The 16,604-nt window shown below is 49.3% G+C and overlaps 1 protein-coding gene across 1 annotated transcript in view; it reads left to right on the plus strand.

Moving 5' to 3' along the window:
• LOC115117765 (semaphorin-5A-like) overlaps window positions 1–16,604 on the plus strand; it is a 251,760-nt gene that overhangs the window by 79,689 nt on the left and 155,467 nt on the right. The gene's annotated exons all lie outside the window — the stretch shown is intronic.

Consider the following 16,604-nt stretch of genomic DNA (forward strand, 5'->3'; position numbering starts at 1 on the left):
TTATTGGGCAGTATTATTGGGCAGTATCATTGGGCAGTATCATTGGGCAGTATCACTTTGGGCAGTATTATTGGGCAGTATTATTGGGCAGTATCACTGGGCAGTATCACTGGGCAGTATCACTGGGCAGTATCAAGTATCATTGGGCAGTATCACTGGGCAGTATCACTGGGCAGTATCAAGTATCATTGGGCAGTATCACTGGGCAGTATCACTGGGCAGTATCACTGGGCAGTATCACTGGGCAGTATCACTGGGCAGTATCATTGGGCAGTATCACTGGGCAGTATCATTGGGCAGTATCACTGGGCAGTATCACTGGGCAGTATCACTGGGCAGTATCATTGGGCAGTGTCACTGGGCAGTATCACTGGGCAGTATCACTGGGCAGTATCATTGGGCAGTGTCACTGGGCAGTGTCATTGGGCAGTATCACTGGGCAGTATCACTGGGCAGTATCACTGGGCAGTATCACTGGGCAGTGTCACTGGGCAGTATCACTGGGCAGTATCACTGGGCAGTATCACTGTGCAGTATCATTGGGCAGTGTCACTGGGCAGTGTCACTGGGCAGTATCACTGGGCAGTATCATTGGGCAGTATCACTGGGCAGTGTCACTGGGCAGTATCACTGGGCAGTATCACTGGGGAGTATCACTGGGCAGTATCATTGGGCAGTGTCACTGGGCAGTGTCACTGGGCAGTATCACTGGGCAGTATCACTGGGCAGTATCATTGGGCACTGGGCAGTATCACTGGGCAGTATCATTGGGCAGTATCACTGGGCAGTATCACTGGGCAGTATCATTGGGCAGTATCACTGGGCAGTGTCACTGGGCAGTATCACTGGGCAGTATCACTGGGCAGTATCATTGGGCTGGGTCAGTATCACTGGGCAGTATCACTGGGCAGTATCATTGGGCAGTATCATTGGGCAGTATCATTGGGCAGTATCATTGGGCAGTATCATTGGGCAGTATCATTGGGCAGTATCACTGGGCAGTATCACTGGGCAGTATCATTGGGCAGTGTCACTGGGCAGTATCACTGGGCAGTATTATTGGGCAGTATCATTGGGCAGTATCATTGGGCAGTATCATTGGGCAGTATCATTGGGCAGTATCATTGGGCAGTATCATTGGGCAGTATCATTGGGCAGTATCATTGGGCAGTATTATTGGGCAGTATGATTGGGCAGTATCATTGGGCAGTATCAGTATTATTGGGCAGTATCATTGGGCAGTATCACTGGGCAGTATCATTGGGCAGTATCACTGGGCAGTATCACTGGGCAGTATCATTGGGCAGTGTCTAAACTCAGGGAAAAAAAGAAACGTCCCCTTTTCAGGACCCTGTTTCAAAGACAATTAGTAAAAATCCAAATAACTTCACACATCTTTATTGTAAAGGGTTTAAACGCTGTTTCCCATGCTTGTTCAATGAACCACACAATGAATGAACATACACCTGTGGAACGGTCGTTAAGACACTAACAGCTTACAGACGGTAGGCAATTAAGGTCACAGTTATGAAAACTTACGACACTAAAGAGGCTTTTCTACTGACTCTGAAAAACACCAAACAAAAGAAAGATGTCCAGGGACCCTGCTCATCTGCGTGAACGTGCCTTAGGCATGCTGCAAGAAGGCATGAGGACTGCAGATTTGGCCAGGGCATTAAATTGCCATTTCTGTACTGTGAGACGCCTAATACAGCACTACAGAAAGACAGGCTGGGCAGCTGATCGTCCTGGCAGTGGCAGACCACTGACATCCTGACATGACCCTCCCTCATGTGGTTCCCTTCCTGCAGGGTCATCCTGACATGACCCTCCCTCATGTGGTTCCCTTCCTGCCGTCTCATCCTGACATGACCCTCCCTCATGTGGTACCCTTCCTGCAGTCCCATCCTGACATGACCCTCCCTCATGTGGTACCCTTCCTGCCGTCTCATCCTGACATGACCCTCCCTCATGTGGTACCCTTCCTGCCGTCTCATCCTGACATGACCCTCCCTCATGTGGTACCCTTCCTGCCGTCTCATCCTGACATGACCCTCCCTCATGTGGTACCCTTCCTGCCGTCTCATCCTGGCATGACCCTCCCTCATGTGGTGCCCTTCCTGCCGTCTCATCCTGACATGACCCTCCCTCATGTGGTTCCCTTCCTGCCGTCTCATCCTGACATGACCCTCCCTCATGTGGTGCCCTTCCTGCCTTCTCATCCTGGCATGACCCTCCCTCATGTGGTTCCCTTCCTGCCGTCTCATCCTGACATGACCCTCCCTCATGTGGTACCCTTCCTGCCGTCTCATCCTGGCATGACCCTCCCTCATGTGGTGCCCTTCCTGCCGTCTCATCCTGACATGACCCTCCCTCATGTGGTACCCTTCCTGCCGTCTCATCCTGACATGACCCTCCCTCATGTGGTGCCCTTCCTGCCGTCTCATCCTGGCATGACCCTCCCTCATGTGGTTCCCTTCCTGCCGTCTCATCCTGACATGACCCTCCAGCATGTGGTACCCTTCCTGCCGTCTCATCCTGATATGACCCTCCCTCATGTGGTACCCTTCCTGCCGTCTCATCCTGACATGACCCTCCCTCATGTGGTACCCTTCCTGCCGTCTCATCCTGACATGACCCTCCCTCATGTGATACCCTTCCTGCCGTCTCATCCTGACATGACCCCCCAGCATGACAATGCCACCAGCCATACTGCTCATTCTCTGCGTGATTTCCTGCAAGACAGGAATGTCAGTGTTCTGCCATGGCCAGCGAAGAGGCCGGATCTCAATCCCATTGAACACGTCTGGGACCTGTTGGATCGGAGGGTGAGGGCCAGAGCCATTCCCCCCAGACATATCTGGGACCTGTTGATTCGGAGGGTGAGGGCTAGGGCCATTCCCCCCAGACATACCTGGGACCTGTTGAATCGGAGGGTGAGGGCTAGGGCCATTCCCCCCAGACATACCTGGGACCTGTTGAATCGGAGGGTGAGGGCTAGGGCCATTCCCCCCAGAAATGTCAGGGAACTTGCAGGTGCCTTGGTGGAAGAGTGGGGTAACATCTCACAGCAAGGACTGGCAAATCTGGTGCAGTCCATGAGGAGAAGATGCATTGCAGTACTTAATGCAGCTGGTGGCCACACCAGATACTTACTGGCTGTTACTTTTGATTTTGATCCCCCCTTTGTTCAGGCACACATTATTCCAATTCTGTTAGTCACATAGAAATTGTTCAGTTTATGTCTCAGTTGTTGAATCTTGTTATGTTCATACAAATATTTACACATGTTAAGTTTGCTGAAAATAAACGCAGTTGACATTGAGAGGACGTTTCTTTTTTTACTGAGTTTTGTAATATTGGGCAATATCACTTGGCAGAATCTAGTATCATTGGGCAGTATCACTGGGCAGTATCTAATAACATTGGGTTGCTCAGAGCCTCTACTGTTCTGCTTGGCCCTGAAGCGTCTCTGGGTTGCTCAGAGCAGGGAGTGCCACTCTAACAAACATGAAAGACTTAAGCCAAAAGGGTGGTGGCTTTCATTTTGCTCAGCCAAACTAACTGCCACTGTACAGCAACACTCCCTGGTGATGGCTGAATTGTCTACGTCGTCCCTTCCTTTGATTGCAGTTTTCTTTTCAAAGAAAATCATTTTATAGATGAGAAGGATTTGGAACCGGACAGCTCAAAACTGACGGACAGAATTTAAATCAAATTCAAATTCAAATCAAATCAAATGTATTTATAAAGCCCTTCGTACATCAGCTGATATCTCAAAGTGCTGTACAGAAACCCAGCCTAAAACCCCCAAACAGCAAGCAATGCAGGTGTAGAAGCAATTTAGAACTTAGAACTTATCACAGAACTTCTGATTCTGCAATGAACCTGAAAAATGAAGTCAGATTTAACAGAAGTTAATCCTCCAGCTGAGAAGACGTTCTAAGCACAGTTCATTCAGATTGTTACAGTTAATCAGCAGCCCTAACCTAGAGACATATGTGACTGACCAGCTCCATTCAGTCTTGTGTTCAACATTTTAAAATGGTGATTTTTTTAAACATTGGATAAAGTAGAGAAAGTGGTATATCATACACTACAGTGGAGGAACGATGGGTGCTTTGAAAGTTGATAAACTTTTGTGAAAATGGGCATTGAATTTTTTTCTTATTTGTCTACATCCATTCAGCATCGTTCACACACTCTTAAACTATAGCCCCGCCCGTAAACTTAGAGAGTTGTCAGATTGTCCGACTCAGAGAGACTTTCTGACTAAATTTGAAACCTGTAATATAGCTAGCTAGACTATTTTACCCTCTACGTCACGGATGCCATGGTTACGCTTAGTTTGAAGAGGTGTTTTTTCCATCTCCTTAGCTATCTTACGTGGCATGTACAGCCCACTCATTATCTCAACCAAACATGGCTAGTGGGAAGGTTGCTTACTTTTTCTGTGGCTAAACCAACTAGGCTTATAATTTAACAATTTTATTTGTATTACAGGTGGCATACAATGTTGTTATTGAGGCACATGAAAGTGAATATGTTCTAGAAGGCATTTCTGCCAAAAAACACATTTTGTTTAGGTTTAGGTTCAAATGGCTCTACTGCGCAACATATCCCTAGTTTCCTGAAACAAGTCACATATTATTAAGTCTGTGGGAACCATTTTCAATGTTTACTAAAAAAAATTATCCTGAGACTCATTGGCTCATTTTCTGTGAAGAACATGTAAAATAACACCATTGAGGGCCCACTGTGCATCCCCTACGCATCCCCATCCCCCTACGCATCCCCTACACATCCCCTACGCATCCCCTACGCATCCCCTACGCATCCCCTACACATCCCCTACACATCCCCCTACACATCCCCTACACATCCCCCCACATCCCCTACATCCCCCCTACACATCCCCCACATCCCCCTACACATCACATCCCCCTACGCATCCGCCCCCTACGCATCCCCTACATCCCCTACATCCCCCTACACATCCCCTACACATCCCCTCATCCCCTACACATCCCCCTACACATCCCCCTACACATCCCCACATCCCCCTACGCATCCCCTACGCATCCCCTACACATCCCCTACACATCCCCCTACACATTTATTTGACATATGTGGTGTCCACTGGAAAAAGTGTGGGAAAGTGTGTGTGTAGGTGAAAACAAGTTCAAATGAAACAAGAAGGTTTGCTGTGTGCCTTCACTCTGTCTCCCTCCTCCCTGGGCCTGCTGTGTTTTAAAAACCCAAGTGTACTAATCTTAATTTTTTAACATTTCTCACAGAATAACACATCATTAGAGAGTTACAGTGTGTGAGTGTTGGTTGAGTGTTGGTTGGTTGTTTCTTCTATCCTTGTGGAGACCTAACATCCCCCAAAGTCCCCACAAGGATAGTAAAATAAGGAACATTCTCCCTTTATGGGGACATTTCCACACATCCCCATGAGGACAAAGGTTATTTTAAGCTTTGGGGTTAGTTTTAGGGTTAGAATTAGGGTAAGCGTTATGTTTCGGTTTAGGGTTAGGAGTTAGGTTTGGGTTAGGGTTACGGGTTATGGTTAGGGGTTAGGGTTACGGTTTAGGGTTAGGGTTAGGTTTAGGCTTAGGGTTAAGTTTAGGCTTAGGCTTAGGGTTAGGTTTAGGCTTAGGCTTAGGCTTAGGCTTAGGTTTAGGTTTAGGCTTAGGCTTAGGTTTAGGCTTAGGTTTAGGCTTAGGGTTAGGGGTTAGGTTTAGGGTTAGGGAGTATCTTGAAGAGAACATAAACAAATCTCCACATCAGGTTCATTATAACTATGTGTTACATCACCGATTGGAGACCAAGACGGTTTAATTGGTCCATGGCAAATAGTTTTTACAGCCCACTGCGTGTCCGACTGGCTACATTCTTAAGCATCAATGCATTCTCTTTATGACCACACTACTCACAATGTGGCATTTTAATACCCAACGCAGGAAATTAAACATAGTCCACGTAGCTTTTACTTTGTGTACTACACCTCTCTCATTTGTCCCTGTAGTAACTTTTACTTTGTGTAATTACACCTTTCTCATTGGTCCCTGTAGTAACTTTTACTTTGTGTAATTACACCTCTCTCATTGGTCCCTGTAGTAACTTTTACTTTGTGTAATTACACCTCTCTCATTGGTCCCTGTAGTAACTTTTACTTTGTGTACTACAATTGGTCCCTTTTTTACTTTGTGTTATACACCTCTCTCATTGTGTACTACACCTCTCTCATTGGTCCCTGTCGTAACTTTTACTTTGTGTTATACACCTCTCTCATTGGTCCCTGTAGTAACTTTTACTTTGTGTACTACACCTCTCTCATTGGTCCCTGTAGTAACTTTTACTTTGTGTAATACACCTCTCTCATTGGTCCCTGTAGTAACTTTTACTTTGTGTACTACACCTCTCTCATTGGTCCCTGTAGTAACTTTTACTTTGTGTAATTACACCTCTCTCATTGGTCCCTGTAGTAACTTTTACTTTGTGTAATAAACCTCTCTCATTGGTCCCTGTAGTAACTTTTACATTGTGTAATAAACCTCTCTCATTGGTCCCTGTAGTAACTTTTACTTTGTGTAATACACCATTGTGTAATAAACTCTCTCATTGGTCCCTGTAGTAACTTTTACTTTGTGTACTACACCTCTCTCATTGGTCCCTGTAGTAACTTTTACTTTGTGTAATACACCTCTCTCATTGGTCCCTGTAGTAACTCCCCTTCATGTGTCTTCATGAGTCTTCATGAGTCTTCAAGCTGCACTTATGTCACTTATTGGGCGACCCGACCAAATTTCACATAGAAACGTGAGTTATAGATGTGTCTTTCTCATTGAAAGCAAGTGTAAGCAGCGGTAGAGCTGTTCTATGTGCGTTATTTCTATGCTTCCCATTGATTTTTTTGTGTGTCTTTTACCATTCGGTTTTGTACACCAGCTTCAAACAGCTGAAAACACAATATGTTTTACTATGCAAAATATATTTCACAGCGGTTTAGATAGTACCTTGCCTCTTTTGTCACATAAACTGAAATTAGGTGAACTATTAGAATTTTATCAAACAGGAAATGGCGGAGAGATTTCTGCTTTGTGCATCTTGGGGCGGCAGGGTAGCCTAGTGGTTAGGTCGTTGGACTAGTAACCGGAAGGTTGCAAGTTCAAACCCCCAAGCTGACAAATCTGTCGTTCTGCCCCTGAACAGGCAGTTAACCCACTGTTCCTAGGCCGTCATTGAAAATAAGAATTTGTTCTTAACTGACTTGCCTAGTTAAATAATGGTAAAAAAACTAACTTTAAGTGACACACAGAGTTAACCCACTGTTCCTAGGCAGTGACACACAGAGTTAACCCACTGTTCCTAGGCAGTGACACACAGAGTTAACCCACTGTTCCTAGGCAGTGACACACAGAGTTAACCCACTGTTCCTAGGCAGTGACACACAGAGTTAACCCACTGTTCCTAGGCAGTGACACACAGAGTTAACCCACTTTTCCTAGGCAGTGACACACAGATGACATTACGTCATCTTGTTAAATGTTTATTTATTTCTTCCCTTAAAGGGTTTCGCTGTAAAGTGCATGTTGAATTAAAATATTTTATTGCAGACTTATTTTTGGCTATGTAGTGGTTTCTCTGGTTTTATTCGCCCTCTGACCTGAGGCCTTTTTATTTTCGGCTATGTAGTGGTTTCTCTGGTTTGATTCGCCCTCTGACCTCTGACCTGAGGCCTTTTTATTTTCGGCTATGTAGTAGTTTCTCTGGTTTGATTCGCCCTCTGACCTGAGGCCTTTTTATTTTCGGCTATGTAGTAGCTTCTCTGGTTTGATTCGCCTCTGACCTCTGACCTGAGGCTCAGCTCCACTGTCATTTGAGACCCAGGAAAATCTGCTTGTTTTGACTTCCTAAAATAACACTTCAGGGTAAACCCTGCACGGACACAGAGGGGTCCAGCAGTTCTGGTCAACACGGACCTCTGTGTTTATATTCTTACTGAATCAAGGACCAGGAGTTTTCACCTGATCATGAAATGTGGTCAGGAAACCCTCCTGTTGCTAATAATATATTATCGCTAATGGTCAGAAGGCTTCTCCTCACCTCCAGGTTGGTTAACCTGAACCTAATTTGAACCGTTTTCATTCTGACATTGAACAGGTGTTTATTTGAACTTTATTTTAAGGTTTTATTCTCAATCTAACTTCACAAAATAGTGGCCATTTCATATTTTCGTTTTACCACAGGCGACAGCAAAAACACCCTACTTTCTCCAGGTGGACACGTCTTGACAGCCTACATTTATGTGTAATATATAGGCACTCAATTTAAACCCTCCATTACCCCCATGTTTACTCCTAGAGACATAAGGTATTCTAGTCCCAGTCGGTTCCACATGTCTATTGTGTCAGGCCAGGTTGTTCTTTATACAGTTTGAGCTCTCTGAGACTGAAGACTGCCCTCGTCTCTGGAGCTGGGGGAGGTTCAGATTTGGATAGTCTGTCATTTTTGTCATAGTGTGTCAACCGCTCTGTGTCTGAACCTGGAAAAACAAACCAGGAAAGAGTGACGGAGAAGGGAAAAAGGCAAAGGGGGGATATAAGTGGGGAGGAGGGGAAAGGGGGATAGAAGTGGGGAGGAGGGTAGAAATGGGGAGGAGGGGAAAGGTGGATAGAAATGGGGAGGAGGGGAAAGGGGGATAGAAGTGGGGAGGAGGGGAAAGGGGGATAGAAGTGGGGAGGAGGGGAAAGGGGGATAGAAGTGGGGAGGAAGGGAAAGGGGGATATAAGTGGGGAGGAGGGGAAAGGGGGATAGAAGTGGGGAGGAGGGGAAAGGGGATAGAAGTGGGGAGGAGGGGAAAGGGGGATAGAAATGGGGAGGAGGGGAAAGGGGGATATAAGTGGGGAGGAGGGGAAAGGGGGATAGAAGTGGGGAGGGGGAAAGGGGGATAGAAGTGGGGAGGAGGGGAAAGAAGTGGGGAGGGTGAAATGGGGTTAGAAGTGGAAAGGGGGATATAAGTGGGGGAGGAGGGGAAAGGGGGATAGAAATGGGGAGGAGAGGAAAGGCGGATAGAAATGGGGAGGAGGGGAAAGGGTGATAGAAGTGGGGAGGAGGGGAAAGGGGATAGAAGTGGGGAGGAGGGGAAAAGGAGATAGAAATGGAGAGGAGGGGAAAGGGGGATAGAAAAGGGAGGAGGGGAAAGGGGGATAGAAATGGGGAGGAGGGGAAAGGGGGATAGAAATTGGGAGGAGGGGAAAGGGTGATAGAAGTGGGGAGGAGGGAAAGGGTGATAGAAGTGGGGAGGGTGAAATGGGGTTAGAAGTGGGGAGGAGGGTAGAAGTGGGGAGGAGGGGAAAGGGGTTAGAAGTGGGGAGGAGGGGAAAGGGGGATAGAGGTGGGGAGGAGGGGAAAGGGGGATAGAAGTGGGGAGGAGGGTAGAAGTAGGGAGGAGGGGAAAGGGGATACCAGTGGGGAGGAGGGGAAATGGGATAGAAGTGGGGAGGAGGGAAAGAGGGATAGAAATGGGGAGGAGGGGAAAGGGGGATATAAGTGGGGAGGAGGGAAAGGGAGATAGAAATGGGGAGGAGGGGAAAGGGGGATAGAAATGGGGAGGAGGGGAAAGGGAGATAGAAATGGGGAGGAGGGGAAAGGGGTTAGAAATGGGGAGGAGGGGAAAGGGAGATAGAAATGGGGAGGAGGGGAAAGGGGGATAGAAATGGGGAGGAGGGGAAAGGGAGATAGAAATGGGGAGGAGGGGAAAGGGGGATAGAAATGGGGAGGAGGGGAAAGGGGGATAGAAATGGGGAGGAGGGGAAAGTGGATATAAGTGGGGAGGAGGGGAAAGGGGGATAGAAATGGGGAGGAGGGGAAAGGCGGATAGAAATGGGGAGGAGCGGAAAGGGTGATAGAAATGGGGAGGAGGGGAAAGGGGGATAGAAATGGGGAGGAGGGGAAAGGGAGATAGAAATGGGGAGGAGGGGAAAGGGATAGAAGTGGGGAGGAGGGGAAAGGGGGATATAAATGGGGAGGAGGGGAAAGGGGATAGAAATGGGGAGGAGGGGAAAGGGAGATAGAAATGGGGAGGAGGGGAAAGGGGGAAGAAAAGGGGAGGAGGGGGAAAGGGGGATAGAAATGGGGAGGAGGGGAAAGGGGGATATAAGTGGGGAGGAGGGGAAAGGGGGATAGAAATGGGGAGGAGGGGAAAGGCGGATAGAAATGGGGAGGAGGGGGGTGATAGAAGGGGGAGGAGGGGAAAGGGGGATATAAGTGGGGAGGAGGGGAAAGGAGGATAGAAATGGGGAGGAGGGGAAAGGAAGGGGAGGAGGGGAAAGAGAAGTGGGGAGGAGGGGAAAGGGGGATAGAGGAAGGGGAAAGGGGGATAGAAGTGGGGAGGAGGAGGGGAGGAAAAGGGGGATATGGGGAGGAGGGGAAATGGGATAGAAGAGGAGGGGAAAGGGAAATGGGGAGGAGGGGAAAGGGGGATATGGGGGGAGGAGGGGGAGATAGAAATGGGGAGGAGGGGAAAGGGGATAGAAATGGGGAGGAGGGGAAGAAATGGGGAGATAGAAATGGGGAGGGGGGAAAGGGAGATAGAAATGGGGAGGAGGGGAAAGATAGAAATGGGGAGGAGGGGAAAGGGGGAGGAGGGGAAAGGGGATAGAAATGGGGAGGAGGGGAAAGGGGATAGGGGGAGGAGGGGAAAGGGGGAGGAGGGAAAGGGGATAGAAATGGGGAGGAGGGGGAAAGGGGAAAATGGGGAGGAGCGGGGTGATAGAAATGGGGAGGAGGGGAAAGGGGATGGGGAGGAGGGGAAAGGGGATGGGGGAGGAGGGGAAAGGGGATAGAAGTGGGGAGGAGGGGAAAGGGGGATATAAATGGGGAGGAGGGGGGGGAAAAATGGGGAGGATAGAAATGGGGAGGAGGGGAAAGGGGGATATAAAAGGGAGGAGGGGGAAAGGGGGATAGAATGGGGAGGAGGGGAAAGGGGGATATAAGTGGGGAGGAGGGGAAAGGGGATAGAAATGGGGAGGAGGGGAAAGGCGGATAGAAATGGGGGGGGAAAGGGTGATAGAAGTGGGGGAGGAAAGGGGAAAAGGGGGGGAAAGGGGATATAAGTGGGGAGGAGGGGAAAAGGAGGATAGAAATGGGGAGGAGGGGAAAGGGGGTAGAAGTGGGGAGGAGGGAAAGGGGGATAGAAGTGGGGAGGAGGGGAAAGGGGGAATAAGTGGGGAGGGTAAAGGGGGATAGAAATGGGAGGAGGGGAAAGGGGATAGGAGTGGGGAGGAGGGGAAAGGGTGATAGAAGTGGGGAGGAGGGGAAAGGGGGATAGAAGTGGGGAGGAGGGTAGAAGTGGGGAGGAGGGAAAGGGGGATAGAAGTGGGGAGGGTAGAAGGGGTGGTGGGGAGGAGGGTAGAAGTGGGGGAGGAGGGTAGAAGTGGGGAGGAGGGTAGAAGTGGGGAGGAGGGGAAAGGGATAGAAGTGGGGAGGAGGGTAGAAGTGGGGAGGAGGGGAAAGGGGATAGAGTGGGGAGGAGGGTAGAAGTGGGGAGGAGGGGAAAGGGGGATAGAAGTGGGGAGGAGGGTAGAAGTGGGGAGGAGGGTAGAAGTGGGGAGGAGGGGAAAGGGGATAGAAGTGGGGAGGAGGGTAGAAGTGGGGAGGAGGGGAAAGTGGAAGGAAATGGGAGGAAGGGTGATAGAAGTGGGGAGGAGGGTGGGGAGGGGAGGGTAGAAGTGGGGAGGAGGAGGGTAGAAGTGGGGAGGAGGGGGGGGATAGAAGTGGGGAGGAGGGTAGAAGTGGGGAGGAGGGTAGAAGTGGGGAGGAGGGGAAAGGGGGATAGAAGTGGGGAGGAGGGTAGAAGTGGGGAGGAGGGTAGAGGAGTGGGGAAATGGAGGGGAAGGGGATAGAAGTGGGGGGGAGGGTAGAAGTGGGGAGGAGGGGAAAGGGGATAGAAGTGGGGGAGGAGGGAGGTGGGGAGGGTAGAAGTGGGGAGGAGGGGAAAGGGGGATAGAAGTGGGGAGGAGGGAAAAGGGGGATAGGGGAAATGGGGAGGAGGGGAGGAGGGGAAAGGGGGATAGAAATGGGGAGGAGGGGAAAGGCAGATAGAAATGGGGAGGGGAGGGGAAAGGGTGATAGAAGTGGGGAGGAGGGGAAAGGGGGATAGAAGTGGGGAGGAGGGGAAAAGGGGGATAGAAATGGGGAGGAGGGGAATAGGGGGATAGAAAAGGGGGGAGGAGGGGAAAGGGGGGATAGAAATGGGGAGGAGGGGAAAGATGGATAGAAATGGGGAGGAGGGGAAAAGGGTGATAGAAGTGGGGAGGAGGGAAAGGGAAAGATGATAGAAATGGGGAGGAGGGAAGGGTGATAGGGGGGAGGGGGAAAGGGGATATGGGGAGGAGGGGAAAGGGAGATAGAAGTGGGGAGGAGGGGAAAGGGGATAGAAGTGGGGAGGAGGGAAGGGGGATAGAAGTGGGGAGGGGGGAGGGTAGAAATGGGAGGAGGGGAAAGGGGGATAGGAAATGGGGAGGAGGGGAAAGGGTGATAGTGGGGAGGAAATGGGGAGGGGAAAGGGGGGAGGATAGAAGTGGTGAGGAGGGTAGAAGTGGGGAGGAGGGTGGGGAGGAAGTGGGGGGAGGGGAAAGGGGATAGAAGTGGGGAGGAGGGTAGGAGGGGAAAGGGATAGAAGTGGGGAGGAAAGGGTGATGGGAGGAGGGGAAAGGGGGATAGAAGTGGGGAGGAGGGTAGAAGTGGGGAGGAGGGGAAGTGGGAGGGGGAAGTGGGGAGGGGATAGGTGGGGAGGAGGGGGGATAGAAGTGGGGAGGAGGGTAAAGGGGGAGGAGGGGAAAGGGGGATAGAAGTGGGGAGGAGGAAGTGGGGAGGAGGGGGATAGAAGTGGGGAGGAGGGTAGAAGTGGGGAGGAGGGGAAAGGGGGATAGAAGTGGGGAGGGAGGAGGGTAGAGTGGGGAGGAGGGTAGAAGTGGGGGGAGGAGGGGGAAAGGGGGAGATAGAAGTGGGGAGGAGGGGGGAGGATAGAAGTGGGGAGGAGGGGAAAGGGGGAAGTGGGGAGGAGGGGAGAAGTGGGGAGGAGGGTAGAAGTGGGGAGGAGGGGAAAGTGGGGAGGAGGGTAGAAGTGGGGGAGGAGGGGGAGGAGGGTAGAAGTGGGGAGGAGGGGGATAGAAATGTAGAAGTGGGGCGGAGGAAAAAGGGGATAGAAGTGGGGAGGAGGGTAGAAGTGGGGAGGAGGGGAAAGGGGATAGAAGTGGGGAGGAGGGTAGCAGTGGGGAGGAGGGTAGAAGTGGGGAGGAGGGGAAAGGGGGATAGAAGTGGGGAGGAGGGAAAAGGGGGATAGAAATGGGGAGGAGGGGAAAGGGGGATAGAAATGGGGAGGAGGGGAAAGGCAGATAGAAATGGGGAGGAGGGGAAAGGGTGATAGAAGTGGGGAGGAGGGGAAAGGGGGATAGAAGTGGGGAGGAGGGGAAAAGGAGATAGAAATGGAGAGGAGGGGAAAGGGGGATAGAAAAGGGGAGGAGGGGAAAGGGGGATAGAAATGTGGAGGAGGGGAAAGATGGATAGAAATGGGGAGGAGGGAAAAGGGTGATAGAAGTGGGGAGGAGGGAAAGGGTGATAGAAGTGGGGAGGAGTGAAATGGGGTTAGAAGTGGGGAGGAGGGTAGAAGTGGAGAGGAGGGGAAAGGGGATAGAAGTGGGGAGGAGGGGAAAGGGGATAGAAGTGGGGAGGAGGGTAGAAGTGGGGAGGAGGGGAAAGGGGATAGAAGTGGGGAGGAGGGAAAGGGTGATAGAAGTGGGGAGGAGGGGAAAGGGGGATAGAAGTGAGGAGGAGGGGAAAGGGGGATTGAAGTGGGGAGAAGGGGAAAGGTGGATAGAAGTGGGGAGGAGGGGAAAGGGGGATGTCTATTGAAGAAGTTTTATAAATCCCCTTGGTTCCTTTTATAAAGGATAAGGTCAGGGTTCATTTGAGGTTCATATCGTGTTCCTACCGAAATTAAAGCTATTGCTTCTTCACTAGAAGTGATTCTACCAAGAACACTCAGTTTTATATAGATCCTACCAGTGTTCTACTTAGCTTTAAGTAGTTATATTGTTCAGTGTTTTACAACCTCCCAGTATTCTAACAGGGTTCTCCCCATACCCCTCTCTCAGCCCAAACAAAACTAATAAATAATGTCCTGTCATCATCTAACATTAGACGTTTGTTTCTCATTAGATCTCATATCCCAGGGTAAATACATCAGCTCTGGCTTATGAGTGTGTATGAGCCCTTCGTCTCGTCTTAAAACATAAATCCTCAGTTGTGAATGTTGTATTCTCCTTCCCTCTCCCCTCTGAGGGACCTGAGTGGGGAGATACCCTGGTGGGACCACAGCTGATTTATGGGGGAAACGCTGGGTAACTGAAGCCTTGGTTTCCCTCGAGGGTGTCGCTGCCACATTTGTATGCTCTAGAGCTTCCTCACGATATAAATAATGACCCTGCCGGCTGCACCAGAGGCACCAGAGGCGCATCCCAAACTCCCGTCCCCCTGTAGAATTAGAGCGGAACCTGCCATCACCCACAGACAAATCTCAGGGCGGAAGTTGTTGTGATCTCTCTCTCTGATAGTTATTTCACCAAGGCTAATGAACATGTATTAGCTCTGCGTCTGCCAGTTTAACGTTTTCCACTCGCAGTTTAAATTGATCTTATTCTCATTAATACGTAGAACCTCTGAGGAATGGCAGAAGAGAGAAGCAGCTTCATCAACAGTGATTTCATCCTGTTAGGTGATGTTGATGTGCTCTATACTCCTACAGTTTGACAAAGAGGTTGATTCAGCGCTGTGTTTTTTAGTACGTAGCTACTAGCAGTGACTCGGGCAGGCGGTCAGTAAGTCCCTGTTGTATCGGGCTGAAAGCCGCAGCTTGACAGAAGTAAACAGCTGGTTGGTGGTTTGATGCAGTTGCGGTCAGGCTGTTAGTTTCAGGTGTTTTGCATTTTTTTGACAGATAACGTTTTTGACTCCAACCGAAGCTGTACTCCATCAATGTCTACAGGTCTACAGTAGAAGCTCTCTGAAAGTTCAGATAACGTACAGGTATGGTATACACAAATCAGGATTTAACATAATATCAGCAACAGTAAATGGTTTAACTCTCTACCACGAAGTGTTTTTAAATCCCGGAGCCACAGTAAAACCAGCAATAAATATAACAAACAAATATTACTGGCAGTTTCAGACAATGATTTATTAGAGTACAATATTGTCAAGTATCAGGATTATTAGAATACAATATTATGAGAGCAGATTACCCAATCCCCAATGCTTACATTAACTATTAGGGGAATGGACAATATCTGACCCTAGATCAGGCGTTAGGGTAACCTTCCTCTTAGGCCATTACTATTCACTCACTACCTATCAGGTTTCAGGGCTGTATGGAGCTGACCGGCAATCCGACAGGGATCTATGATTCTATTCGTCAAGGGTTAATGGATCGGGCGCCATGGAGACAGATATGTTGAGGGTGATCTGGGGTTTGACGTATTCGTATTCGCGCCTTACACACCATTTAGTTAATCATTACTGTAGCTAGAACTAATGCATACTGTATATGGTGTGTGTGAGGAGTGAGGGTGAGGTTCTGTGTGCGTGTGTGTGTGTGTGTGTGTGTGTGTGTGTGTGTGTGTGTGTATGTGTGTGTGTGTGTGTGTGTGTGTGTGTGTGTGTGTGTGTGTGTGTGTGTGTACTGTGCTGTACTGTACTGTGGGGGAATCTATCTCTGGGGTCAGGGGTTAAGGCAAGGTTAAGGCATTGGCAACTATGAGATGCATCGGTCTCAGATTCACTTTAGAAGGACCTTGGATTCAAACAGGCATGAACACACACACACACACACACACACACACACACACACACACACACACACACACACACACACACACACACACACACACACACACACACACACACACACACACACACACACACACACACACACACAGAACCTCACCCTCACCCCTCACACACACCATATACAGTATGCATTAGGTGTAGCTACAGTAATGATGAACTAAATGGAGTGTAAGGCGTGTGGTTGAAAGCCCAGGTGGGAAACTGTACTGCTTTACCCTCAAGCTTTTAACCTGACATACTTCACTACATACTACAGCTGCCTGGAGACATTCTGGACATGGGGTAGATTAGGGCTCATTTTAAGGCTCTCAGAACAGAAATAAGTGCTAAACTGTTTATGTTTCTTAGGGTTACCTAGTGGTTAGAGCTTTGGACTAGTAACCGGAAGGTTGCAAGTTCAAATTCCCGAGCTGACAAGGTACAAATCTGTCGTTCTGCCCCTGAACAGGCAGTTAACCCACAGTTCCTAGGCCGTCATTGAAAATAAGAATTTGTTCTTAACTGACTTGCCTAGGTAAATAAAGGTAAAATTAAAAATTCTAAAAAATTCTAAAAGGAACTTCATTCTAACAGGAACTTCATTCTAACAGGAACTTCATTCTAACAGGAACTTCATTCTAACAGGAACTTCATTCTAACAGGAACTTCATTCTAACAGGTTTGAACCTCTTTTCTAAGAGAGGAGACGT

The sequence above is a fragment of the Oncorhynchus nerka genome, linkage group LG6 (assembly GCF_034236695.1).
Source record: "Oncorhynchus nerka isolate Pitt River linkage group LG6, Oner_Uvic_2.0, whole genome shotgun sequence".
In the NCBI taxonomy this organism is placed as follows: Eukaryota; Metazoa; Chordata; class Actinopteri; order Salmoniformes; family Salmonidae; genus Oncorhynchus; species Oncorhynchus nerka.